This window comes from Scyliorhinus torazame, chromosome 4 (genome assembly GCF_047496885.1).
Source record: "Scyliorhinus torazame isolate Kashiwa2021f chromosome 4, sScyTor2.1, whole genome shotgun sequence".
In the NCBI taxonomy this organism is placed as follows: Eukaryota; Metazoa; Chordata; class Chondrichthyes; order Carcharhiniformes; family Scyliorhinidae; genus Scyliorhinus; species Scyliorhinus torazame.
The window spans coordinates 187,729,565-187,756,701 of NC_092710.1; positions in this window are offsets into that span (position 1 = coordinate 187,729,565).

The window sequence follows — 27,137 nt, forward strand, 5'->3', positions numbered from 1 at the left end:
GGTGGTGAATCTGTGGAACTCTTTGCCGCAGAAGGCTGTGGAGGCCAAATCACTGAGTGTCTTTAAAACAGAGATAGATAGTTTTTTGATTAATAAGGGGATCAGGGATTATGGGGAGAAGGCAGGAGAATGGGGATTAGAAAAATATCAGCCATGATTGAATGGCAGAGCAGACTCGGTGGTCGAATGGTCTAATTCTGCTCCTATGTCTTATGGTCTTATCATTGTCTCAGTGTATAGAACTCGTCAATCTATAAGTCTACACAGCAGAAAGGTAAACTGCTTGTGCGCCCAGATCTTGTAATGGTTAGCTCATCTGGGAGTTTCTTGGATACTCACAGTGATCTGTGGGATTGTCATTCTTGGATATTATCCCTGGTTCATGTGGGTTAATGTCCTCAATGCAACAGGCCAGTACGGTGGTTGAGGAGCTGGAATGGATATGATTTGCCTTTGGTTGTGCCTTTTTGCTCCCTTGTATGTAATGATTTCAGAGGACCTTAACTTTGAACAAATTGTTGCTACCTTGACTGGTTGCCATTTACTTTTTGTGGGATCTGCTGTCTCAACTGTAAACTTGCCAATTCTGTACCTGTCTTTTTATTGTGCATGTTGGACATCTTCTCTTGCAGTTTTAAAACTTGCTTTCGAGCTTTGGAGGGAGTAGATTGGGTAAGAGCAGGTCAATTGGGATGCACTGTTCTGCCAAACATGAGCTCTACGAGCGATGTGCTGCTCTCGGATGTAACTGTGCAATGTGTAGAACGTGCTTGGTCCGTCTACATTTGAGAATTTGGGATTCCACTGTGTGAATCATTCATTCAGCTAAGCCTTTAGATCAGGGTAACGAGGCGAAGAAATTGTGTGACTGATATTCCACTTCTCAGACATATCCTGAAATGGCCTACCAATAATTTGCGGCCACTAACATATTGATCTCACTAGCACACCAGATAAAGTGAAAATAACATTTAGAGTGCGCGCGACAGTTGTGTTTGACATGTTGTGCAATTGCTGATTAATGGAGGACTTGGTAAAGTAGTCGAAGATGACGATGAAGTCAATAAGAAGTCTTACAACACCAGGTTAAAGTCCAACAGGTTTGTTTCGATGTCACTAGCTTTCGGAGTGCTGCTCCTTCCTCAGGTGAATGAAGAGGTATGTTCCAGAAACATATATATAGACAGAATCAAAGATGCCAGACAATGCTTGGAATACGAGCATTAGCAGGTGATTAAACCTTTACAGATCCAGAGATGGGGTAACCCCAGGTTAAAGAGATGTGAATTGTACCAAGCCAGGACAGTTGGTAGGATTTCGCAGGCCAGATGGTGGGGGATGAATGTAATGCGACATGAATCCCAGGTCCCGGTTGAGGCCGCACTCATGTGTGCGGAACTTGGCTATAAGTTTCTGCTCGGCGATTCTGCGTTGTCGCGCGTCCTGAAGGCTGCCTTGGAGAACGCTTACCCAGAGATCAGAGGCTGAATGCCCTTGACTGCTGAAGTGTTCCCTGACTGGAAGGGAACATTCCTGCCTGGTGATTGTCGCACGATGTCCATTCATTCGTTGTCGCAGCGTCTGCATGGTCTCGCCAATGTACCACGCTTCGGGACATCCTTTCCTGCAGCGTATGAGGTAGACAACGTTGGCCGAATCGCACAAGCATGTACCGCGTACCTGGTGGGTGGTGTTCTCACGTGTAATGGTGGTATCCATATCGATGATCTGGCATGTCTTGCAGAGATTGCCATGGCAGGATTGTGTGGTGTCGTGGTCACTGTTCTGAAGGCTGGGTAGTTTGCTGCAAACAATGGTTTGTTTGAGGTTGCGCGGCTGTTTGAAGGCAAGTAGTGGGGGTGTGGAGATGACCTTGGCAAGATGTGCGGTTTTTTGCTGTGGCCCGTTGAAACTGTCGATCGATGAGTCGAGCGCCATATCCCGTTCGTACGAGGGCATCTTTCAACGTCTGTAGATGTCTGCTACGCTCCTCCTCATCTGAGCAGATCCTGTGTATACGGAGGGCTTGTCCATAGGGGATGGCATCTTTAATGTGTTTAGGGTGGAAGCTGGAGAAGCGGAGCATCGTGAGGTTATCCGTGGGTTTGCGGTAAAGCGAAGTGCTGAGGTGACCGTCCTTGATGGAGACGAGTGTGTCCAAGAATGCAACTGATTTTGGAGAGCAGTCCATGGTGAGGCTGATGGTTGGATGGAACTTATTGATGTCATCGTGTAGTCGTTTCAGTGATTCTTCGCCGTGGGTCAAAAGGAAAAAAATGTCATCGATGTATCTGGTGTATAACGTCGGTTGAAGGTCCTGTGCAGTGAGTAGGTCTTGTTCAAACTTGTGCATGAAGATGTTGGCGTATTGGAGTGCGAATTTGGTCCCCATGGCTGTTCTGTGCATCTGGATGAAGAACTTGTTGTTGAAGGTGAAGACGTTGTGATCCAGAATGAAGCGGATGAGTTGCAGAATTGCGTCTGGAGACTGGCAGTTGTCGGTGTTGAGTACTGAGACTGTTGCAGCAATGCCATCGTCATGGGGGGATGCTGGTGTAGAGTGCCGAGATGTCCATTGTGACGAGGAATGTTCCTGGTTCAACTGGTCCATGGGTGCTAAGCTTCTGTAGGATGTCCGTCGTGTCGCGACAGAAGCTGGGTGTACCTTGTACGATGGGTTTCAAGATGCTCTCGATGTAGCCAGAGAGCTTCTCACGCAGGGTCCCATTGCGTGAATCGATAGGACGGCCTTGTGTACTTTCGGGAGGCAGTAGAGATCTCCAATCCGGGGAGTACTTGGGATGAGAGCATATAGGGTGCTCTGAAGATCTGGATCCAAAGTCTTGATCAGTCTGTTAAGTTGGCGGATGTGTTCCTTGGTCGGATCTGCGGGTAACTGTAGTGTTCTTGGTTGTTCAGTTGTCGGTATACTTCTTTGCAGTAGTCCGTTCTGTTCAGTATGACAGTGGCTCCTCCTTTGTCTGCTGGTTTGATGACGATGCTGTGGTTGGTTTTGAGAGCGCGGATGGCATTGCGTTGTGCTCTGGTGACGTTCGGGGCTGTCTTGTGAATGCAACTGATGAATCTGGCATTGATGCGACTCCTGACGGCTTGAGCATACATGTCGAGTCTAGGGCAGCGGCCTTCCGGAGGGGTCCAATTCAACTGCCAAGGGGCAGCACGGTAGCCTTGTGGATAGCACAATTGCTTCACAGCTCCAGCGTCCCAGGTTCGATTCTGGCTTGGGTCACTGTCTGTGCGGAGTCTGCACATCCTCCCCGTGTGTGCGTGGGTTTCCTCCGGGTGCTCCGGTTTCCTCCCACCTCGTACATCTTTGTGGAAACTTAATGTCAGTGCCTATATGCGCGATCTTCCTGGAGATCCTCTCCACTTTGAGCTGGCAGTTTGCGGTGTCGATGGTAGCCATGATGTGGAGATGCCGGCGTTGGACTGGGGTGAGCACAGTACGAAGTCTTACAACACCAGGTTAAAGTCCAACAGGTTTGTTTCGATGGACATGAAAGAAATGAATTGCAATTTTGGATCATGGATGGGTAGGAACTTCATATGGAATCAATGGTTTTCTGTGCTGATTTGGCATATGTCCTTGACGTGTCTTGTACTTTTTAACGATTTCAGTGGACGCGATTCTCTCTTTCTGAGACTAAGTGTTGATGCTGATGACTTCCACAAGAGCAAAACCGGGCAGCACCTGGACCGATTCAGCTATTAGTAAGGGGCTAGCATCAGCGCCACGTGGAACGCAATTGATTCCAATGAGAAACGGTGCAGGATTTACTGGTTTTGCGATTGACACTCAGGAGGCTGACAGGCCGCATATTCACACTGCACTCCTCACACACACCATCCTAGCCATCAAGATGGTGGTAAGATGCGCGGCCCATGTTTCGCCGACACAGAGCTCGAGTCCTTCCTGGACGCCGTGGAGGAAAGGCAGATGACCCTGCCCGGGAAGGAGGCTGCCAGCCACCGCCGTTCGCTGTGTCTGGGCACAGGTGGCAGACGCAGTCAGCATCATGGGTAACACTGTCCGGACTGGCCAGGAGTAGCGAAAAAAGTTGCATAACCTCCTCAGGGCAGCTAGGGTGAGTAGGCAGCACTGTGTCCCTGGCACCAACCCCCGTCCCACACACCCATAACTCTACAACGCATCCCTCCCCGAACCGGAGGGTGACCGAACGCTCACCCTGCACCACATGCTGGCACCCATATCGGCCGCCATGGCTGGGTGCCCTACCCACCCCCAGTGTTGCATGCATTGGACTGTCTAACACTGTCATATTCTGTTTCCCACCCTCCTCAGGAGAAGGCCGCCCACAATCAGCGGGTGCGGGAAAAGACAGGAGAGGGACTGCCGGATCTGCGGCCCCTAAACATGGCAGAGCAGAGGGCCCTAGACGTGGTCGGTGGCCTGGAGGAAAGGTTGGTTGCTGGAGTAGAGTTCAGCTGCAGGCGAGGAAGTGAGACCCCGTTTAGTTGCGGTGCCCCATGACACGTGTATCAACCTCCCCACCCAATACCATCCCCACACTACCCTCACCCCCACACCATCCCCAAACCACCCTCGCCTACACCAGCCCTACCCTCACCACCTCCTTGTCCGCAGTCTAATCATGTGTCTTGTCTTGTGTCTTGCAGGAGCTACTGGAGATGGGGTGGGTCCATCCGGTGTCCCCCGCCCCCAGCCAGTGCCACAGCCAGAGCCCCCCCCCCCCATGAGCCAAGCCGAGAAAAGCAGCTCGGATGCCAGCCCTCCGCCCGAGACTCAGGAGACAGGCATGGGGGCGGCATGGAGGCGGCATGTTGGCACAGTGGTTAGCACTACTGCATCACCGCTCCAGGGACCTGGGTTCAATTCCGGCCTCGGGTAACTGACTGTGTGGAGTTTGCATTTTCTCCCGTATCTGCGTGGGTTTCCTCCGGGTGCTCCGGTTTCCTCCCACAGTCCAAAGATGTGCAGGTTAGGTGGATTGGCCATGTTGAATTGCCCCTTAGTGTCCAAAGGTTAGGTGGGGTTACTAAATTATGGGGATAGAGTGGAGGCGTGGGCTTAAGTAGGGAGCTCCTTCCAAGGGCTGGTGCAGATTCAATGGGCCGAATGGCCTCCTTCTGCACTGTAGATTCTATGATAATTCTATGAAATGTAATACCTGAAAAGCCAAATCACTCTCTATATCCTAATGCAAATTTCTAAACCCAACCTATTTACTTATAAATCCACTTCACTATGGCCTCCGATTACAAATGCATGCATAATTATCCCTTTTGTCTCTAACTCTCCGAAACAATTTGTCTTTATTGACCTTCCCTAGATTAATTAAATAATTTACACACACACACAGAATCGCACAAACACACACACACACCCTTCTTCACAGACTATGGGCGCGATTCTCCGAGCTGCCGTACCAAAATCACGCTCAGGGTTTGGGTCCGACGCCATCCCACGATTCTCAGCAGACCGGAAAATCAGTGCCAGTCGCGCGCGCGTTCGGCGCGCCACCGTTCGGGGGCCATTGAAAGAGGCCACCATGGCGATTCCCAGCCGGCAGCTGGCCGAGTTCCCGCTGGTGTGGTTCCCTCATGGTTCCACCCAGCGGGCACTCGGAACGGCGGCTACGGACGCAGTCCGCGGCTGCCCTGGTAGTGGGACGGGGGGATCCGTCACCGCGGGCCGCCAGGACATCCAGAGTTCCGGTCAGGGGCCACCGATCGGCGGGCGCGCGCAATCTTGGGGAGCCTATATTGCTGGGGCTGGCTATCTGTGTGGGTCCACCATGTTGCGCGGGCGGCAGCCACCGCACACATGCGCGGACCCAAGGCCGGAAGTGCAGGGACCCGTATCGGCAGCCAGAGCTGCGTGAAGTACTCTTGGGGCCCTGCTAATCCCCTGCAAAATGGAGAATCACTCTGGACTTTCTCCAGGAAAGTCCAGAGTGATTCGTGCCCGTTTTCTCACAGGCGTGGGGACATAGCTCCATTTTCAGAAAATTCCGCCCTATATTTCCCAAAACGACTTTAAAAGTCCATCATCCAGGCAGTTTGACTCTGATTAATCAAGGCATGGCCTGGGAATGAAGCAGGAAATAGTTGTCACCTATTTTATTCAGTTGAAAAAAGCACAATATATTCAGGACTAGATTCTAAAACTATGGGGGTAGCGATTTTGATCAATGAGCGTGAATCTTTTGATGTAGGGAGCATAGTGGCAGACTCGGCAGGGTAGGTACGTTTTGGTGAGTGGGAAGCTGGAGGGGTTGCCGGGGGTATTCGTGAATATCTAGGCATCAAACTGGGGTGAATTTATGAGGCCGGTGTTGGGGACGATCCCGGACCTGGACTCACATTACTGATCATGGGGGGGGGACTTTAATACGGTTATAGATCCGAGGTTGGATCGGTCGAGTTCGAGGACAGGGAGAGTGCCAGCCATGGCGAAGGAGCTAAATAGATACATGTAGCAGATGGGGGGGGGAGGGGGGGGTGTAGATCCGTGGAGGTTTGGATGGCCAAGATCGAAGGAGTTTTCTTTTTCCCCCCATGTTCACAAAGTGTACTCCCGGATTGATTTTTTCATTTTGCACAGGGCTTTCCTGGCGGGGGTGGTGGATTCAGCAATTGTTGTGTTGGACCATGCCCCACAAGGTACACAATGTAACTACATAACACCGGCATCGGGTGAAGCATACAGGGGTGTACTGTTAATGAGGTCAGTCCATAAGAGGGTCATTTAGGAGTCTGGTAATAACGGGGAAGAAGCTGTTTTTGAGTCTGTTCGTACGTGTTCTCAGACTTTTTTTATCTCCTGCCCGATGGAAGAAGTTGGAAGACTGAGTAAGCCGGGTGGGAGGGGTCTTAGATTATACTGCCCACTTTCCCCAGGCAGTGGGAGGTGTAGATGGAGTCAATGGATGGGAGGCAGGTTTGTGTGATGGACTGGGCTGTGTTCACGACTCTCTTGCGGTCTTGGGCCAAGCAGTTGACATACCAGGCTGTGATGCAGCCAGATAGAATGCTTTCTATGGTGCATCTGTAAAAGTTGGTAAGCGTTAATGTGGACATGCCGATTTCCTTAGTTTCCTGAGGAAGTATAGGCGCTGTTGTGCTTTCTTGGTGGTAGCGTCGATGTGGGTGGACCAGGACAGATTTTTGCAGATGTGTACCCCTAGGAATTTGAAACTGCTAACCATCTCCACCTCGGCCCCGTTGACGCTGACAGGGGTGTGTACAGTGCTTTGCTTACTGAAGTCAATGACCAGCTCTTTAGTTTTGCTGGCATAGAATGATAGATTGTTGTCGCTGCATCACTCCACTAGGTTCTCTATCTCCCTCCTGTATTCTGACTCATTTTCGAGATCCAGCCCACTATGGTCGTATCATCAGCAAACTTGTAGATGGAGTTCGAACCAAATTTTGCCATGTAGTCGTGTGTGTACAGGGAGTATAGTAGGGGACTAAGTATGCAGCCTTGCAAGGCCTCGGTATTGAACACTTTGTCGAGGAGATGTTGTTGTTTATTCTTACTGATTGTGGTCTGTGGGTCAGAGAATTGATTGACTGAAATGAAATGAAAATCACTTATTGTCACAAGTAGGCTTCAAATGAAGTTACTGTGAAAAGCCCCTAATCGCCACATTCCGGCGCCTGTTCGGGGAGGCTGGTACGGGAATTGAACCATGCTGCTAGCCTGCCTTAGTCCTGCGATCTAGCCCTGTGCTAAACCAGCCCCATTGATTTGATGTGATTTATTGTTACGAAGTACAGTGAAATTTATTTTTCTGCGGCCGAGGGAACGTACATACTAGACAAAAAGTATAATCAACAGAGAACATTGACAAATGGTACATCGACAAACAGTGATTGGTCAAAGTGTGGAACAAGGGGTCAAACAAAGCAAATACATGAGCAAGAACAGCATAGGGTGTCGCAAATAGTGTTCTTACAGGGAACAGATCGGGCCGAGGGAGAGTCGTTGAGGAGTCTTGTAACTGTGGGGAAGAAGCTGTTCCTATGTCTGGGTGTGCGGGTCTTCAGACTTCTATGCCTTCTGCCTGATGGAAGGGTCTGGAAGGTGGCAATGCCTGGGTGGGAAGGGTCTCTGATAATGCTGTCTGCCTTCCTGAGGCAGCGGGAGGTGTATACAGAATCAATGTGGGTGTGGCAAGCTTGTGTGATGCGTTGAGCTGAGTTCACCACACTCTGCAGTTTCTTGTGATCTTGGACCGAGCAGTTGCCATACCAGGCTGTGATGCAGCCGGATAGGATGCTCTCTATCGCACATCTGTAGAAGTTTGTAAGAGCCGATGCAGGCATGCTAAAATTCTTTAGCTTCCGTAGGAAGTAGAGATGTTGTTGGGCTTGCTTGACTGTTGCATCAATGTGACTGGACCAGGACAGACTGTTGGTGATGGTGACCCCAGGAACTTAAAGCTATCGACCATCTCCACTTCGGAGCCATTGATGCAGACGGGAGTGTGTATCGGGCTACGTTTCCTGAAGTCGATGATCAGTTCCTTGGTCTTTCCGACATTTAGAGAGGTTGTTTTCAGTACACCATGCAATCAAGTGATGTATCTCCCTCCTGTAGTCTGATTCGTCGTTGTTTGAGATACGGCCCACCACAGTCGTATCATCCGCAAACTTATAGATTGAGTTGGAGTTAAATCTTGCCACACAGTCATGTGTGCATAGGGAGTACAGTAGAGGACTGAGCACACATCCCTGCGGGGCCTCGGTGTTGAGGACTATTGTGGAGGAGGTGCTGTTGCCTATCCTGACAGAATGTGGTCTATTGGTGAAGACGTCAAGGATCCTGCTGCACAGGGAGGGGTCAAGTTCAAGATTGCAGAGTTTGGTTATTAGTCATGTTGGGATAATGGTGTTGAAGGTGGAGCGCTAGTCGATGAACAGCAGTCTTACATAGGTGTCCTTGTTGTCAAGGTGTTCGAGTGTTGATTGTAGAGCCAGGGAGATAGCATCTGCTGTGGACTGGTTGCGGTGATAGGCAAACTGCAGTGGATCGAGACTGCCTGGGAGGCTGGCAGTGATCCGTCTCATGACTACCCGCTCAAAGTATTTCATGATAACAGACGTTAGGGCCACCGGTCGGTAGTCGTTGAGACAGGCTACCTTGTTCTTCTTTGGTACTGGTATTATGGTGGTCTTCTTGAAGGAGGTGGGGACCTCAGAGCGGAGGAGTGAGGTGTTGAAGATATCGCCAGCTGGTCTGCGCAGGTTCTGAGTGCTCGCCCAGGGACTCTGTCGGGACCCGTCGCTTCCGCGGGTTCACTTTCAAGAAGGCAGCTCTTACCTCTAAGGCTGTAATAGTGGGTATGGATGTGACCAGGGCTGTTGGAGCGGGTGGCACTGATGTATTGGATGACTGTTCAAAGCGGGCATGGGACTTGTTCAGATCATCAAGTAGGGATGTTCCAGCCCCAGAGATTCCACCTGGCCTTGCTTTGTAGCCTGTGATCTTGTGTAGGCGCTGCCATAGTCGTTGTGGGTTGTTAGCCTGGGACTCTGGTTTGATGTGGTATTGTCTTTTTGCATCCCTGATGGCTTTCCGTACGTCGTACCTGGATTTCTTATATTGGTCAGAGTCGTCAGACTTGAACGCCTCCGCCCGGAACTTCAGCAGGGAGTGAATCTTTTGGTTGAGACAGGGTTTCCGATTGGGGAATACCCGTATTGTCTTCTTTGGTACACAGTCCAAGACACACTTACTGATGAAGTCTGTGACGGTGGTTGCGTACTCGTCCAGGTTAGCTGCCATAGCCTCGAGGATCCAGTTGCAGACTGAGGAGCCAAGTCCTAGGTTTTGGAGCTTTGATATGAGCTTTGCTGGGATTATGGTGTTGAAGGCGGAGCTGTAGTCAATAAATAGGAGTTTGATGTAGGAGTCCTTGTTGTCGAGATGCTCTAGTGATGAGTGTAGGGCCAGGGAGATGATGTCTGCTGTGGACCAGGTGCGGCGGTATATGAATTGCAGTGGATCTAGGCGTTCTGGGAGTGTGGAGTTGATGCGCTTCATGACCAACCTCTCGAAGCACTTCATTATGACTGAAGTCAGGGCCATCGGACGGTAGTCATTGAGGGATGCTGCCTGGTTTTTCTTTAGCACCGGTATGATGGTGGTCTTCTTGAAGCAGGTGGGGACCTCGGAGCAGAGTATGGACAGGTTAAAGATGTCTGCGAACACGGATGGGTTGGTGGAGGGGCTGGGTGCCCCGATTGGGATTGTGAAAGTAGTGGCGGGATTGGAGGACATGCAGCCGGACAAGGCCCCGGAACCGGACGGATACCCAGGGAATTTTATAGGTTTTCTGGGATGCTGGGTCCGCTGCTGGTGAGGGCATTTAATGAGGCAAGGGAGCGGGGTGTTCTTCCCCCAACAATGTCACAGGCCTCGATATCATTGATCCTAAAGTGGGAGAAGGACCCAGGGGGAGCGGGGGAGCACAGGGTCTCATTGTATGCGGACGACCTACTCCTGTATATTTCTGACCCGTTAGGAGGGATGGGAGATATTATGCGGATCTTAGGGGAATTTGGCCGGTTCTCGGGGTACAAATTGAACATGGGTAAGAGTGAGGTTTTTGTGATCCAGGCGAGGGGGCAGGAGAGGAGACTGGGGAAGTTGCCGTTTAAATTGGTGGGAGGGAGCTTTTGATTCTTGGGAATTCAGGTGGCATGTGGGTGGGAGCTGTTAGATAAATTAAATCTGGCCCGGTTAGTTGAGCAAATGAAGGAGGACTTTAAGAGGTGGGACATGCTCCCGTTGTCACTGGTGGGGAGGGTGCAGACCGTAAAGATGAGATTTTTGTCTGTCTTCCAGTGTCTCCCTATTTTTATCCCAAAGGCCTTCTTTAAACCGGTTAATGCGGTGATCTCTGGGCTTGTATGGGTGGGTAAAACCCCGCGAGTGAGGAAAGTGCTGTTTGAGTGGAGCCAGGGCGGGAAGGGACAGTGGCGGAAGCATGTGGGAGTGGAGGGAGCGTCGGTATGTGCTCCAATTAGTGGAAACCACCGGTTTGTGCCGGGGAGGTGGGATGGGGGGTTTCGGAGCTGGCAAAGAGCAGGGATTGAGAGTCTGGGAATTTGTTTATCGATGGGAGCTTTCCTTGTTTGGAGGATTTGGAGGAGGAGTTTGAATTGCAGGGTGGGAATGGGTTTCACGATCTGCAGGTGAGGGACTTGGTGCGAAGGCAGGTTTCGACCTTTCCGCTTCTACCACCACAGGGGATACAGGACAAGGTAGTGTCAAAAACGGGAGTGGGGGAAGAGAAGGTCTCGGAGATTTATAAAGGACTCATGGAGTGGGAGGGAACACAGATAGGAGAGGTAAAGCGCAAGTGGGAAGATGAGCTGGTTAAGGAGCTAGAGATAGGTCTGTGGGAGGATGCTCTGAACAGAGTCAACATGTCCTCATCATGTGCCAGGCTCAGCCTGATACATTTTAAGGTGGTTCAAACATATAAGACATGGGCACACATATAAGAACATAAGAACTAGGAGCAGGAGTAGGCCACCTGGCCCCTCGAGCCTGCTCCATCATTCAATGAGATCATGGCTGATCTTTTGTGGACACAACTCCACTTTCTGGCCCGAACTCCATAACCCTTAATCCCTTTATTCTTCAAAAAAACTATCTATTTTTATCTTAAAAACATTTAATGAAGGAGCCTCTACTGCTTCACTGGGCAAGGAATTCCATAGATTCACAACCCTTTGGGTGAAGAAGTTCCTCCTAAACTCAGTCCTAAATCTACTTCCCCTTATTTTGAGGCTGTGCCCCCTAGTTCTGCTTTGACCCGCCAGTGGAAACAACCTGCCCGCATCTATCCTATCTATTCCCTTCATAATCTTATATGTTTCTATAAGATCCCCCCTCATCCTTCTAAATTCCAACGAGTACAGTCCCAGTCTACTCAACCTCTCTTCATAATCCAACCGCTTCAGCTCTGGGATTAACCGAGTGAATCTCCTCTGCACACCCTCCAGTGCCAGTACATCCTTTCTCAAGTAAGGAGACCAAAACTGAACACAATACTCCAGGTGTGGCCTCACTAACACCTTATACAATTGTAGCATAACCTCCCTCGTCTTAAACTCCATCCCTCTAGCAATGAAGGACAAAATTACATTTGCCTTCTTAATCACCTGTTGCACCTGTAAACCAACTTTTTGCGACTTATGCACTAGCACACGCAGTTCTCTCTGCACAGCAGCATGTTTTAATATTTTATCATTTAAATAATAATCCCTTTTGCTGTTATTCCTACCAAAATGGATAACCTCACATTTGTCAATATTGTATTCCATCTGCCAGACCCTAGCCCATTCACTTAGCCTATCCAAATCCCTCTACAGACTTCCAGTATCCTCTGCACCTTTTGCTTTACCACTCATCTTAATGTCATCTGCAAACTTGGACACATTGCCCTTGGTCCCCAACTCCAAATCATCTCTGTAAATTGTGAACAATTGTGGGCCCAACACTGATCCCTGAGGGACACCACTAGCTACTGATTGCCAACCAGAGAAACACCCATTAAGCCCCACTCTTTGCTTTCTATTATTAACCAATTCTCTATCCATGTTACTACTTTCCCCTTAATGCCATGCATCTTTATCTTATGCAGCAACCTTTTGTGTGGCACCTTGTCAAAGGCTTTCTGGAAATCCAGATGTACCACATCCATTGGCTCCCCATTATCTACCGCACTGGTAATATTCTCAAAAAATTCCACTAAATTAGTTAGGCACGACCTGCCCTTTATGAAACCATGCTGCGTCTGCCCAATGGGACAATTTCCATCCAGATGCCTCGCTATTTCTTCCTTGATGATAGATTCCAGCATCTTCCCTACTACCGAAGTTAAACTCACTGGCCTATAATTACCCGCTTTCTGCCTACCTCCTTTTTTAAACAGTGGTGTCACGTTTGCTAATTTCCAATCCGCCGGGACCACCCCAGAGTCTCGTGAAATTTGGTCAATTATCACTGGTGCATTTGCAATTTCCCTAGCCATCTCTTTTAGCACTCTGGGATGCATTCCATCAGGTCCAGGAGACTTGTCTACCTTTAGCCCCATTAGCTTGCCCATCACTACCTCCTTAGTGATAACAATCCTCTCAAGGTCCTCACCTGTCATAGCCTCATTTCCACCAGTCACTGGCATGTTATTTGTGTCTTCCACTGTGAAGACCGACCCAAAAAACCTGTTCAGTTCCTCAGCCATTTCCTCATCTCCCATTATTAAATCTCCCTTCTCATCCTCTAAAGGACCAATATATACCTTAGCCACTCTTTTTTGTTTTATATATTTGTAGAAACTTTTACTATCTGTTTTTATATTCTGAGCAATTTTACTCTCATAATCTATCTTACTCTTCTTTATAGCTTTTTTAGTAGCTTTATGTTGCCCCCTAAAGATTTCCCAGTCCTCTCGTCTCCCACTAATCTTTGCTACTTTGTATGCTTTTTCCTTCAATTTGATACTCTCCCTTATTTCCTTAGATATCCACGGTCGATTTTCCCTCTTTCTACCGTCCTTCCTTTTTGTTGGTTAAACCTTTGCTGAGCACTGTGAAAAATTGCTTGGAAGGTTCTCCACTGTTCCTCAACTGTTTCACCATAAAGTCTTTGCTCCCAGTCTACCTTAGCTAGTTCTTCTCTCATCCCATTGTAATCTCCTTTGTTTAAGCACAAAACACTAGTGTTTGATTTTACCTTCTCACCCTCCATCTGTATTTTAAATTCCACCATATTGTGATCGCTCCTTCCGAGACGGTGGCCCGGATGAGCAGGCTTTGTGGGATAGAGGATAGGGTTGTGAGGTGTGCGGGAGGGCCCGCAAACCATGTCCACATGTTTTGGTCAAGTCCGAAGCTTAGGGAATTCTGGCAGGGATTTGCCAATGTCATGTCCACGGTATTAAAGGCAAGGGTGGCACCGAGTCCAGAGGTGGTGATTTTTGGAGTGTATGAAGACCCAGGAATCCAGGGGGCAAGAGAGGCTGACGTTTTGGCCTTTGCCTCCTTGGTAGCCCGGAGACGGATCCTATTATCCTGGAAGGACTCAAAGCCCCCAAAATCGGAGGTATGGGTTAGTGACATGGCTGGATTTCTCAGGCTTGAGAAAATTAAGTTCGTCCTGAGAGGATCAATGTTCAGGTTCGTTCGGAGGTGGCAGCCGTTTATCGACTTCTTTGGGGAAAACTAAAAACTAAAAGCAGATACGATAGGAGGGAGGAGTTTGGGAAGGTGGGGTGGGTATAGGAGAGTTAGTTTAATTTAGTTCAGGCGGGATCAGTGAGTGGAGATGGAGGGATTGGGGAAATGTGTGTATAAGCCATGTTGGCTGGGTATGGTTTAGGCTGAGGGAGGTTGTTATGTACTGAATTATGTTTACATTTGTTCTTGTATTTTCTGTTGTTATAAAATCATAAATGCCTGAATAAAATGTTTCTAAAAAAAAAGAGAAAGGCACAATGTGTGTACTGACTTCTTCTGTCTGCAAAGGACAGAGCCTTGTGTAATAATGCATGTAGCTTCCAGCACGCATAAGAGAGCCACAGTGAGGGCCCAACAGACTATGTTAAATTGGTCGTCAGTGTAATTCGTAGCACAATCAGGATTGTATCACAGCATCACTTCCAACGTTGGACACTTGGGGCGCTATTCTCCCCCCCCCCCCCCATGCTGGGTGGGAGAATCGCCGGGGCGCCGCGTGAATCGCGCCACGCCGCACCAAGCCCCGCACACGATTCTCCCACCCCCCAGAAACCAGCGGCGCGCGATTCGCACCGGGCCGCTCGGAGAACCGGCGAGCGGCGACTCTCCGGCCCGGATGGGCCAAGCGGCCACTACGGCACGACAGGTTCCCGCCGGCGCCGTCCACCCCTGGTCGCTGCCGGCAGGAACTCTGCGGGAACGCTGGGGGGGGGCCGCCTGTGAGGGAGGGAGGGGGGCTCCTTCACTGGGGTGGCCTCCGATGGGGTTTGGCCCGCGATCGGGAACCACCGATCGGCGGGCCGGCCTCTCTCCCCCCCCGGGCCTACCTCCTTCCGCGCTCAGCCCCAGAACACCGGCGCCATGTTGGTGAGGGACCGGCGTGTGTAAGACGTTCCCTGCGCATGCGCAAGATGGCGCGGCCCAACTGCGCATGCGCAGGATTGGGCTGCCCCAACTGCGCATGCACGGGTTGGCGTGGCGCCCATTTGGTGCCGCGTAAGGACACTGGAGCGGCGTGAACCGCTCCAGCGCCGTGCTGGCCCCTGTGGGGGCCAGAATAGGTCATGCCCAGAATAGGGCGTTCACGGCGGCGCGAACACTTGGCCTCCATGTCGGAGAATCGCCCCCTATGTTTTGAATTTTACAAGTGTGGGCTTGTTGGGGCAGTCAGTACTTTGCCTGTTGTGAACAGCCAAAGGAGCATGGTGTTTTATACAATCCACCAGTTATTTAATTTTTAAAAAATAAAAATTTAGAGTACCCAATTATTTGTTTTCCAATTAAGGGGCAATTTAGCGTGGCCAATCCATCTAACCTGCACATCTTGGGTTGTGGGGGTGAAATCCACACAGACACAGGGAGAATGTTCAAACTCCACACGACAGTGACCCAGGCCCGGGATTCGGACGCGGGTCCTCAGCGCCGTAGTCCCAGTGCTAACCACTGCGCCACATGCCGCCCTACAATCCACCAGTTATTGAGACGTACAGCCTCCATACCTACCATCACACCCCAGCACTGAAATTAATATACCACATTAAACATTTGTGTGATAGACAGAACATCTTTTTGGTTTGACAGCAGCATCACATTAGTGGAAAATACCACTTGCATTGCTATTGCATGACAAGACTTGCTTCACCAGTTGCTCACATTTGTGACATACCTCCGAGATAAATCTGAGGTAGAGTGGGTACTTTTCAGAGCTGAAAGTGGAGGTCTTAGGCCCATTCATAAGTTTGCGCATGCAGTGCTCAAAGTTAGATGTGATTTTGTGATTGGTCAACATTTCCTAAATAATCCTCAGTGAGCGAAGAATTATGCTGACAACCAATTTAAGATTATCAGTTGGGCTCGCAATGTAGTGCATGTATGCATACTGGAAGCCACATATGTTCTCCCACAGGGTCTAGTCTTTGCAGGCAGAAGGAACATGTACACATATTGCAGCAAAATTGGTGATAGGATTGCCTTGTTCATTCTCCAGGGCAACACATTGACCAATCAGAGTCAACCTTCCTGGTTTGAATTTCAACAACACTTGGCAGTTTATAGTTAGTTAAGTTTCTCCTCATTTTCAGAATACAAAAAAAGTGATGATCAGTGCGACATGATTTCCCTCTGGGACTTGGCTTATTCAGCAAATAACACTGTGATTGCAATAACAGAGCTTGGCAGTTAACTGTCAGTTATCAGTTAACTGGTAAATTCTCCATGGCAACACCTCTTCCTATCAGATTTGACTTTCCAGCCAATCAGCACTCTCTTCTCATGCAGTATAAGATTTTTCCTTTACAATTTGGTATTCTTTCAAATTGTCCTGATGAGTGCAAGATGAAAAGTTTGGCAGCATGTGTCTCTTTCAGCAATAAACATTATTGTCATAGACAACATAGGCTCCAAACCACAATACTGAGCATTCCCTTTTTTCTTTCTTTGTAGAGATAAAATCCCATCTTCATGTTGTGCTTTCCCTCCATTTTGTTGTGGAGTAATACCAACCTGCTGAATGGGATATATTTTGTACAGGTCTAGAACCACAACACTGGGAATCCATGAGGTGCTGTGAGTCACCAACAGCAGCATTTGCATCCACCTTCAGCCAGAATTTTCTTCTATCACCTATGCACAGTGTGTCCAATCTACAAGATGCACTGCAGCGACTCACCAAAGCTCCTTTGACAGTACCTTCAGAACCCACAGACTCCACACCTAGAAGAAAAAGGGTAGCAAATTCATCGGAACATCACCAGCTGTAAGTTCTAACACACCATCCTGACTGTCTCATTGTTCCTTCCATTGCCGCTGGGTCAAAATCCTGGAACTCCGTCCCTAACAGCACTGTGGGTGTATCTGTTCCACATGGGCTGCAGTGGTTCAGCAAGGCAAATAATTACCACTTTCTCAAGGAAAAATACAGATCGGCAATAAATATTGGTCTTGCTGTTGACACCCTCATCCCGTGAAAGAATAAATTAGAATTCACCCAAAAATTGTCTGAGAAGTTATATGAAAGAATGATTATTTGGGTAAAAATGGATTTAGATCCATAATGATTCATACAGATTGAAGTGTTGCCAGAACAACAATTGGTTGGAAAACAATTTCTGAACTGCTGGAGCTTTGGAACTTCATACCAATGAAGGCAACAAGTTTATTCTGGAGTAAGTCCTGATTCAGCTTAAAATGGCAAGCAAAGTCTGATAGATTTCTTCTGGAACAAAAATGGTATAAAACATTATCCATGACAGAGTAAATTGTGTTGAAGGAACACGTTTGGTAAACCGAATGACCGTCTATCATTAGCGTATTAGGTTGTTGATTCAGTTGAACCAAGCTTCTATGCAAACCATAACTAGAATTGGGTTTGGTCCCATTCCATCAATGGGAGTAGTGATTGAACAGATGACTGAGGCACTGCTCCTGGCCCAGTGATCAGGCAGTAAAATTGCCACTGGTCAAGATTGTTTTCGAAAATCTGCCCCATTGGATTCCTTCATAAGGGGACTGAAGTGATTAAAGATGCCATCTGCCTTGTATATTGGCCAAATTGTATTAACACCTAAATAAAAGCAAAATACTGTGGATGTTGGAGATCTCAAATAATGACAAAGAGCTGGAAAAACCTAGCAGCACCGTCCCAGAATCCATCCTGTCAAGTCCACTCAGGATTTTTCAGGTTTCAATAAGATCACTTCTCATTTTTCTAAATTCCAATGAATGCAGACCCAACCTACCCAACCTTTCCTCATAATAGAGCTCCATCATCCTAGGGATGAACTGTTTAAGTTTAAGGGTGGCATGGTGGTGCAATAGCTAGCACAGCTGCCTCACAGCTGTGAGACCTGTAAAAACTTAATTACCTGCAAAGACTCACTTTCAAAGTATCATCTTGCATCATTGGCATTGTCTATATATGCTGTGTTTGCGTAACTTACCTCTTCACTCACCTGATGAAGGAGCTACGCTCCGAAAGCTTGTGATTCCAAATAAACTTTGGACTTTAAACTGGTGTTGTAAGATTTCTTACTGTGCCCACCCCAATCCAACGCCGGCATCTCCACATAATTCGAGGAAATGACAGACATCGTGTGTCACAGGAGACTACAGGCTGGATGCTCCAATTTGCGGACTAAGTGCTGATGCTGGCATGGGAACAGCAGCCCTTTGTGCCAGAAAAAACGGCGCAAAAGCTGCACCGAACCTCCATCTGGTGGGGGACTAGCAGTCACACAGCGTAAAGCCCCCGACTATACCTATGGATACGGCCGGAGAATTGCCAGGACCCTGGCCACGCATGCGCTCGCCGGCGGCCTGCAGCGGCCATGCCATGCAACATGGTGCGGCCGGGCACGGACCCGACATGCCAAAAACTGCCCCTCCATGATCAGCCTTGCCTCCCCCAGAACCCCCCCACCAATGCCCCCAGCCCCCGCCAAAGCTCCCTACTGAACTCAATCCGCAGCCACCCCGCCGGGTTCATGAAAATAAAAAGGATAACTATTCCACGCCATCGGGAACTCGGCCCATCGGGGGAAGGCCTCAGGTGGCACCCTGAGGCCGTCCCAACGGCGTGTGGCGTACTTTTTGAGTCCGCTGTTTTCGAGGGAACGGAGCATTGCAAAAGCGGCGACACCCCTGTTTTTGGCACAAATGGGGTTTCTCCGGCCCAACATGATTTCGCCGTCAGCGACCGGAGAATCTCGCCCTACATCTCAACAAGGGGGCAGTGCAGCATTTGTGCCACGTCCTATGGGTCCTGCCACCCCGTGGAGGAGGAGGACACCTGCTCCTGGTGGCCGTGAAGGTCACTGTAGCCTGAACTTTTATGCAACAAGTTCATTCCAGGGCTCAAGCAGGGACATGTGCAGCATTTCTCAATCCACAACCCACTAGTGTGTCCGTGAAGTCAGGGGTGCCCTGTATGCACGGGCAGCTGACTATATTAACTTTGAGCTGCACCAAGCCCATCAAGATGCCCAGGCAGCAGCATGTAAATTGAAGGATAAAACTGTCCACCCCCATCCACACATTCACACACATATGTCTCTGGAACACTCACACAACAGAAACATTTTTAAAAAGCTGGATAAGGGATTGGAATGGCAGAACAATGATTGGATATTCCATGGAATATGAGAGCTCCTACACTGCAGGGATTGAAGAGTTGTCACGTGTGAACCATGGAAAGCCTCTGACTGAGCCTGGATAATGGAAGTTGTGAAGTTTGATGGATAGTCTGGAGTTTTGCTCAATTACCTGTCCAGGGTCAAATATCAGAAATCATCATGTGAGTGAGATACTGCAGGGCAACTCAGTCTGTGAACCCATGATGCAGTAATGGGTTTTCAGTCTTCAGGAGAGGAGAGCCGGGGCATGTTTTGGCATTTTAAAAAATGAAGTGATTTCTGCTGAACTTAGCAATTAATATATTGGTCTGAACTGTTCTAAGTCTGTCTCAGTGTTCCAACATCACCCTATCCCTGTTCCCTCATGCCAGGCACAAGGAAGACTCTTGCAAAGATTTCTGCCATCAAGAGAGATTCTACAGAAATCAAATCTGGCAGATCTTTTTCTTTCTAAAGCAATGGACGTATTCTTATTGCCACGAAGTGGAGGTAGAAATTTGTTTGCATAGCTCTGCTTCTAATGGCTCCAACTAGACTGGAATTGATTCACTGTGGCCGACAGTGTTATGAAGCACTGCCTAGGCAGCCTGTGCATCACTCTTCAATGATATCAATGAAGGAAGTTGCACAGGTAGCATGCTGCTGCAGTCAACATAAGCCTGCAAGAGCAGCGCTACCAAATACACTTCTCCCTCAATATGCTTTTCTCAGTTACTGAGTCTTTAATTTTGCAGCAGACAAGCTCCATCTCACAGTGTAATAGCTGACACTGGAATTCTCATATGGTCATAGTTATGCTGATGATTAAACTTGGGTTCTATTTTCTTCAGCTCAGATGGTTGAGGAATAGTCTATTCAAGATCTCTAAAATGCTAAATAATACCGATAGGATAGAAACATTAAAACTATTTCTTCGGGTGGAGCAATCCAAAACGAGCAAGCACAATCTTTAACCTTTGGCTAGGCAACTTCTAATTGATATCAGGAAGAATTCATGAATGCAAAGGATTGTGGAACTCCAGAATTCTTCACAGTGTCTCAAGTCACATACAAGCCACTGAGTTGTATCAAAACCACCACAAAGCTTAAAAGGAATGAAACCAGATAGATCACCAGCCAACTTCATTGCAGTGTTAATGTAAGCCTACTTGTGACATAAAAAATTATTATTATTATCAACCTGGGCACCAGAAATAGCAATGGCAAACCTAGCCTGTCAACCCTGAAAAGTCCTCCTTAGTAAGATCTGAGGCTTGTGCCAAAATTGGGAGAGCTGTCTCACAAACTAGTCAAGCCTGACTTACCTTACGGATAATGTCCCAGACACCACCATCACCATCCTGGGTATATCCTGTCTCACTAGCAAGACAGGCCCAACAGAGGTGGCAGAACAGTGTTATGCAGTTGAGAGGGAGTTGTTCTGGGAATCCCCTCCATCAAAACTGAATACCATAAAGTCGCTGTTGTGTTGGGTGCTCTGGATCCGTGGAACACATACAGGTCACCAACACTTGAAATAGTGCAACATTATTTTATTGAATCATTAACTGTTTAACATACTCTCACTGTGGGTTAACACGATACTAGCTTTAACTAAAGACCTTTGCCTAGTCCTAACCAGTCAATGCACTCAGCACATGGTGAATGTCTGTGCTGCAGGCTGTGAGCTCTGTCCTAATATCTAATTGCAGCTCGAATGAGTGGGAACTCTGATGCCCCCTGTCTTTATAGTGCATGTGCTCTAAATGGTGATTGGCTGCGGTGTTGTGTGTGTTGATTGGTCCCACTGTGTGTCCATCAGTGTGTGTCTGCACCATGATATACTGGTGTATATTATGACATCCCCCTTTTATAAAAGAATGTACATGTGTGGCAATGAATAGTGTATGGTGAGAATGTCCCTGGATACGTGTGTGCGAAAGACATATTTACAGGACTATGTACATGAGAACTAAGCTATTTACATGGGAAGGTGCCTGGTGCAGAAAAACAGTATGCAACAAGAATAACGAGATGAACACTATATACAAACCATGTAAATGATCAAACGGAAGAGCAGAACAATTCAGAAAGTTTATAAGTCCACAAAGTTCACAAATTAAGTCTCTGAGGTAGGCTACGAATTCTGGTTGACCGTCAGGGTGGCACACCACTCATCATCTGGATCGATACTGTATACCGACAGCGGCTGGTGTTTTTGCTTCGGGGACACCCTGTTTTTGTGCAACGATACCGACTCGAAAAGGTGCCTTCAGGTCCTCGGTGTCACTGCTGTGTGGGAGGTCCGCATCGGACTCGGTGACCGTGGGTTGAATTGCCCGAACATTCCTGCGAGGCTGGCTGAAGCGATATGAATTGGCAGGCTGAGCTGCTCGGCAGAAGGTAGCATACTGGCCAAGTCTGCCACATCTTAGGCATTGTCGAGATTTGGCAGGGCATTGCTGTTTTAAATGGGCGGAGCCACAGTTGCTGCACGTCGTAGCGTCAGCACGTTCGCTGCGCCACCGCGCATGCGTGGTGCGGTCGTGCATGGTGCAACACTGCGCATTACATTCTTCGACATCGCCGTCCCCTCGTTTGGTGCGCACAAGCGCGGGAGTCCGCAAAAAGTGTGCGAAATGGCCGCCCTCATCCAGGCTGAGGCCCTGGAGTTGCTCAACTGCTTGGACCCGTTCCGCCTCGTGGGGACCTTGCCGCGCCGTTTCAGCCACTTGGATGTGGGAATACCGACTTGTGACGTTTTCGTGTAGGACACAGGTCTCAATGGCGGTCGCTAGGGTGAGCTGCTTTACTTTGAGGAGCTGCTGTCGTAGGGGGTCCGACTGAACACCGTAAACGATCTGGTCGCATATCATGGAGTTGGAGGTGGGCCCGTAGCTGCAAGACTGCGCAAGGATGCGGAGGGGCATGAGAAAGGATTGGAAAGGCTTATCCTTACCCTGCAAACGCTGCTGGAACACGTAGCGCTCGAAACTTTCATTCACCTCTACACTGCAGTGAGTGTCAAACTTGAGGAGGACCGTCTTGAACTTTTTTTTATCTTCATCATCCGCAAAGGTGAGAGAATTGAAAATGTGGATGGCATGGTCCCCGGCCGTGGATAGGAGGAGAGCAATCTTCCTGGTATCTGAGGCGTCCTCCCTGTCTGTGGCCTCAAGGAAGAGCTGGAAGCGCTGTTTGAATATCTTCCAGTTGGCCCCTAGGAGCGGCGGCGGCGGGCAGATGTTGCCCATGTTGCAGGATGATGGAATGCTGGCGGAAGGCAAATCACTTGCAGGTAGGTCTAAGAAGTGCTAATATCCCTCAACTCCTGGTATCATGTTGTGTCGGGCGCTCTGGGTCATTAACTGTTTAACACACTCTGACTGTGGGTTAACACGATACTACCTTTAATTAAAGACCTTTGCCTTGTCCTAACCAGTTGATGCACTCAGCACATGGTGAATGTCTGTGTTGCAGGCTGTGAGCTCTGTCCTCCTAGCTAGCTGCTACTCGAATGAGCGGGAACTCTGATGCCCCCTGTCTTTATAGTGCGTGTGCTCTCACTGGTGATTTGCTGCGGTGTCGTGTATGTTGATTGGTCCCACTGTGTGTCCATCAGTGTGTGTCTGCACCATGATATACTGGTGTATATTATGACAGTCGCATGGCACCAGAGGCATGGTGGCACAAGGTTAGCACTGTTGCCTCAAAGCCCCAGGGACTGGGTTCAATTCCGTCCTTGTTTTCTGTGTGGAGGTTGTACTTTCTCCCACTGTCTGCATGAGTTTCTGAAGGCATCTTCAAGATAGTGCACACTGCTGCTACTGTGCATCAGGGTGGAAAGACTGAACAGTTGTGGATGTGCTAATCAGGCTGGTTGTTTTGTCCTTGATGGTGTTCAGCTTCCTGAGCTTTATTGGAGCTCTGCTCATCCAGACAAATGGAGAGTATTCCATCACATTTCTGACTTGTGTTTTGTAGATGGAGGACAGGATTTGGTCGGTCAGGAGATGAGTTACTCCTTGCAGAATCCCCTACCTCTGCCTGCTCTTGTAGCTACAGTATTTATATGTCTAGTCCAGTTATAAAAGTTCAGGAGGCCTGAGAAGGTAAATCAAAAAGAAGTTTAATAACAACAACAGTAAAGGCCGCAGTGCAGCTTCCAGTCCCAAGGTCCTGATTAGCGTTCGGCTCTCGGTGGTCCCAGTCGAAATTGTGTTTTATGAAGGGATTTTTATGAGCCCCAGTTGATGGGTATCCACCCATTAAGTGAGGAGGCCGTATTCCATGGGGAGATCAATTGGGGTGCCCCCGTGAGTTTTGGGAGGGATTCCACCAGTTCAGTATGTGTGTGAAAGTGTATGAGTTTGTGAGTGAGTGTGTGTGAATATGTGAATGCATTTTTCAGATCTCTTTCCCTTTGTCCACTTTGTCAATGTAATTTATCTGAAATATCCACCCAGGATATACCCAGGATGGTTTTAATGATAGATCCACAAGTGCACATTTTACTCATTTGTTCTCTCCACAGATGTTAACTGACCTGTTGGGCGGAATCTTCCTTTCAGGGGTCTAGGTTCAGTGGTGGACACAATTCCCGTTGGGGAGATGGGATCTCAGACAAGTTATCTCAATATCAATGCATCCATGTGAAGCACGGCGAATCTAACGGCGGGTCTGGCCCACAGTTACCTGATGGGGTCAAAGAGCCGGGCCCCATATTTAAAGGGAACTCAGACAGCCTTCCGCATTTTGCCCGACTCCTGTGTCAAGATTTCACTTTATCCCTGATATGAGTCAGGTTGTGAGCAGCCAACAAGAAGACAAAAGCATAGTCTTACTTACCTCACTGAGTCAGAAGAAGTCAGGCTCGCCAGGTGCACGTCACTTATATATCATCATAAAAATTAACTTTGTCCAGTTCAAGATGTAATCATGAAATCAGACATGACTGGGGCAGCACAGTGGCACTGTGGTTAGCACAGCTGCCTCGCGGCGCCGAGGTCCCAGGTTCGATCCCGGCTCTGGGTCACTGTCCATGTGGAGTTTGCACATTCTCCCTGTATTTGCGTGGGTTTCGCCCCCTGCAACCCAAAGATGTGTAGGGTATGTGGATTGGCCACGCTAAATTGCCCCTTAATTGGAAAAAATGAATTGGGTATTCTAAATTTATATTAAAAATTAATCAGACATGGCTGCTCTTTGCATTGCACAGTTGAGTACAATTGGAGGTGAAACAAATTTCTAGACACATTAAATGTTGTCATTCTGTTTGGGTATCGTAACAGAGAAGTGAGACTAAACCAGTTTCCCAGTATATATCACTTCATTATTGCATGACCTTTTTATTTTTCTCACATTCTTCTTGCCAATCAGGAGTGACATTGACAGAGTACTGGGACAGGGTTATGGTTTTGAAAATGGTGGAGAGACTTAGGAATGAAGAAAATGCAAAATTGAGTAAATATCTTTCCTATCAATGTCTTTCTGCAGTTCTGCAGGATGTCAAATCTATCCATGGTGGAAAGGACAGAGTTATTTACAACAAATCAAGTCATAGAATGGCAAATGTAAAATGGTATTTTTTAAATGTCACTACAACAATTTTAGCTTGTTAACTCCAATAACACAAGGCATTCTACCAAAGGCACTACACTGAGGTATAAATTTTAAATCCAAAAGTCAAGAAGGGCCTGTAAAGATTTTTGTGTCTTTTCCATTTGGATTTGGGTTTTCTTTTAACAATGCATAGCACTATTAATAATAGATGTGTCTGGAAATGGGCCTGGAATTGCCTTTGGCTGGTTATTAACTGCATTCAAATAGCCGACAATGTGTATAAACCTGCTAAAAGTAAATATTCACACAGCATTGTTTGCTGCAGCAGTTTGCAATATAAACTATATATTTATTTTCCTAAGGGCAGCATGGTGGCCTAGTGGTTAGCACAGCTGCCTCATGGCGCTGAGGTCCCAGGTTCGATCCCGGCTCTGGGTCACTGTCCGTGTGGAGTTTGCACATTCTCGCCGTGTCTGCGTGGGTTTCACCCCCACAACCCAAAAATGTGCCGAGTAGGTGGATTGGCCACGCTAAATTGCCCCTTAATTGGAAAAAATAATTGGGTTATCTGAATTTTTAAAAAAAAATATTTGTTTTCCGACTAAACTCCATACTATGGGCCGATTCTCCAGAAAGATACCCTTCAGCCGCACGGCCAGAGGCATCCGCTGGCCGCTTGTATCACAAACGGTTTGGCACCCGGCTGTTCACAGGCCTTGTCTCACCCAAGCAAGAGTGTAACGAAGCAGGAAAATTGCGCCCAAAGTATTATGCTTGGGCTGCAATGAATATAATAGAGCATAATAGTTGTCCCTGAATGCAATCAAACCCTACACATGTTGATTATATGCGGATATTTCTTCGACTGTTTTCAGATCTTGTTCTGACCTTGTATTTAAAAATTTGTCTGACAGTTGCTCAGTTTCAAGTACAAGGGTTCTGTTATAACCTGCCTACTGACGATTGGCTGGGGACTAATGACTATCCCACAATCCTATGGGAGTATGAACTTCCCCAATGAGGGGGGCGGAGAAACTCCTACTATAAATAAGCTGGCCAGTCCAGGAACCAGGAGGAAGGAGAAGGTAGCAAGGGAAGTTACTGCTACGTATATATTGTTATAGTAAATAAACTTTATTATTTTGTATCCTTAAAACTCGTGCTGGATTCTTCGGGGCCCTTACAAAACTGGCGACGAAGGTAAAAGTGAATAGCTGTCTACACTGCTGAAGCCACCTCCCTGGATTTTTGTTGGATACAGGTTGGAAGTTGTTTTCTATTATACCATGCCTCTGTACGGACGTTTGGATGTTTTTGATGCTGCGCTGGAAAGCTGGAACCAGTACACGCAACGGATGCGTTACTATTTCCGGGCAAACAATATCACTGAAAACGAGCGCCAGGTGGTCATATTGCTCACCGCCTGCGGGCCGCATACGTTTGGGGTGATTAGGAGCCTTACGTACCCAGCTGCGCCGGACACCAAAACGTTTGACGAACTTGTGAATATAGTGGGGCAACATTTTAACCCAACCCCGTCCACGATAGTCCAGCGTTACCGGTTTAATACCGCTGAGAGGACCCCTGGAGAATCCCTTGCCGATTTTTTTATCCAGGCTACGCGGGATTGTGGAATACTGTGACTATGGTGAGACCTTGTCAGAAATGTTACGCAACCGTTTGGTTTGCGGTATTAACAATGCGGCCACCCAGAGAAAGTTGTTAGCGGAGCCAACATTGACTTTTCAACAGGCAATACAAATAGTCTTGTCCCGAGAGAGCGCAGAGCGAGGAGTACAGGAGCTACAGGGAATGGAAGTGCATGCCTTGGGGCGAAACCCTTTCCGCCCAAAAACGTCCCCCCGCACTCCTGTGGTACCTTGGGCGAGGCAACGACCAGACCGACGCCAGTGGCCATCGGACATTCCTCCCCGAAGGGAGCCTTCTCCAGAGCCAATGGATGAGGAGCCATGTCCGTGTCAGACTTGTAGGCGCCGACCCCGTCGCGGACGGCAGTCCTGGGGACGCCAGAGGCGCCGTCGTTCCGACCGAAACTGGGACCAGCCCAGGGGCCGTAACTGGGACCAGCCCAGAGGCCGTACCTTCCATGTGATGAACCTGCGGCGACCACTCCTGAGGACGTGGAGACGGAGGACGACTGCCTGCAGCTGCATTGTGTGGCAGCTCCCCGTGTGGCCCCCATTAAGG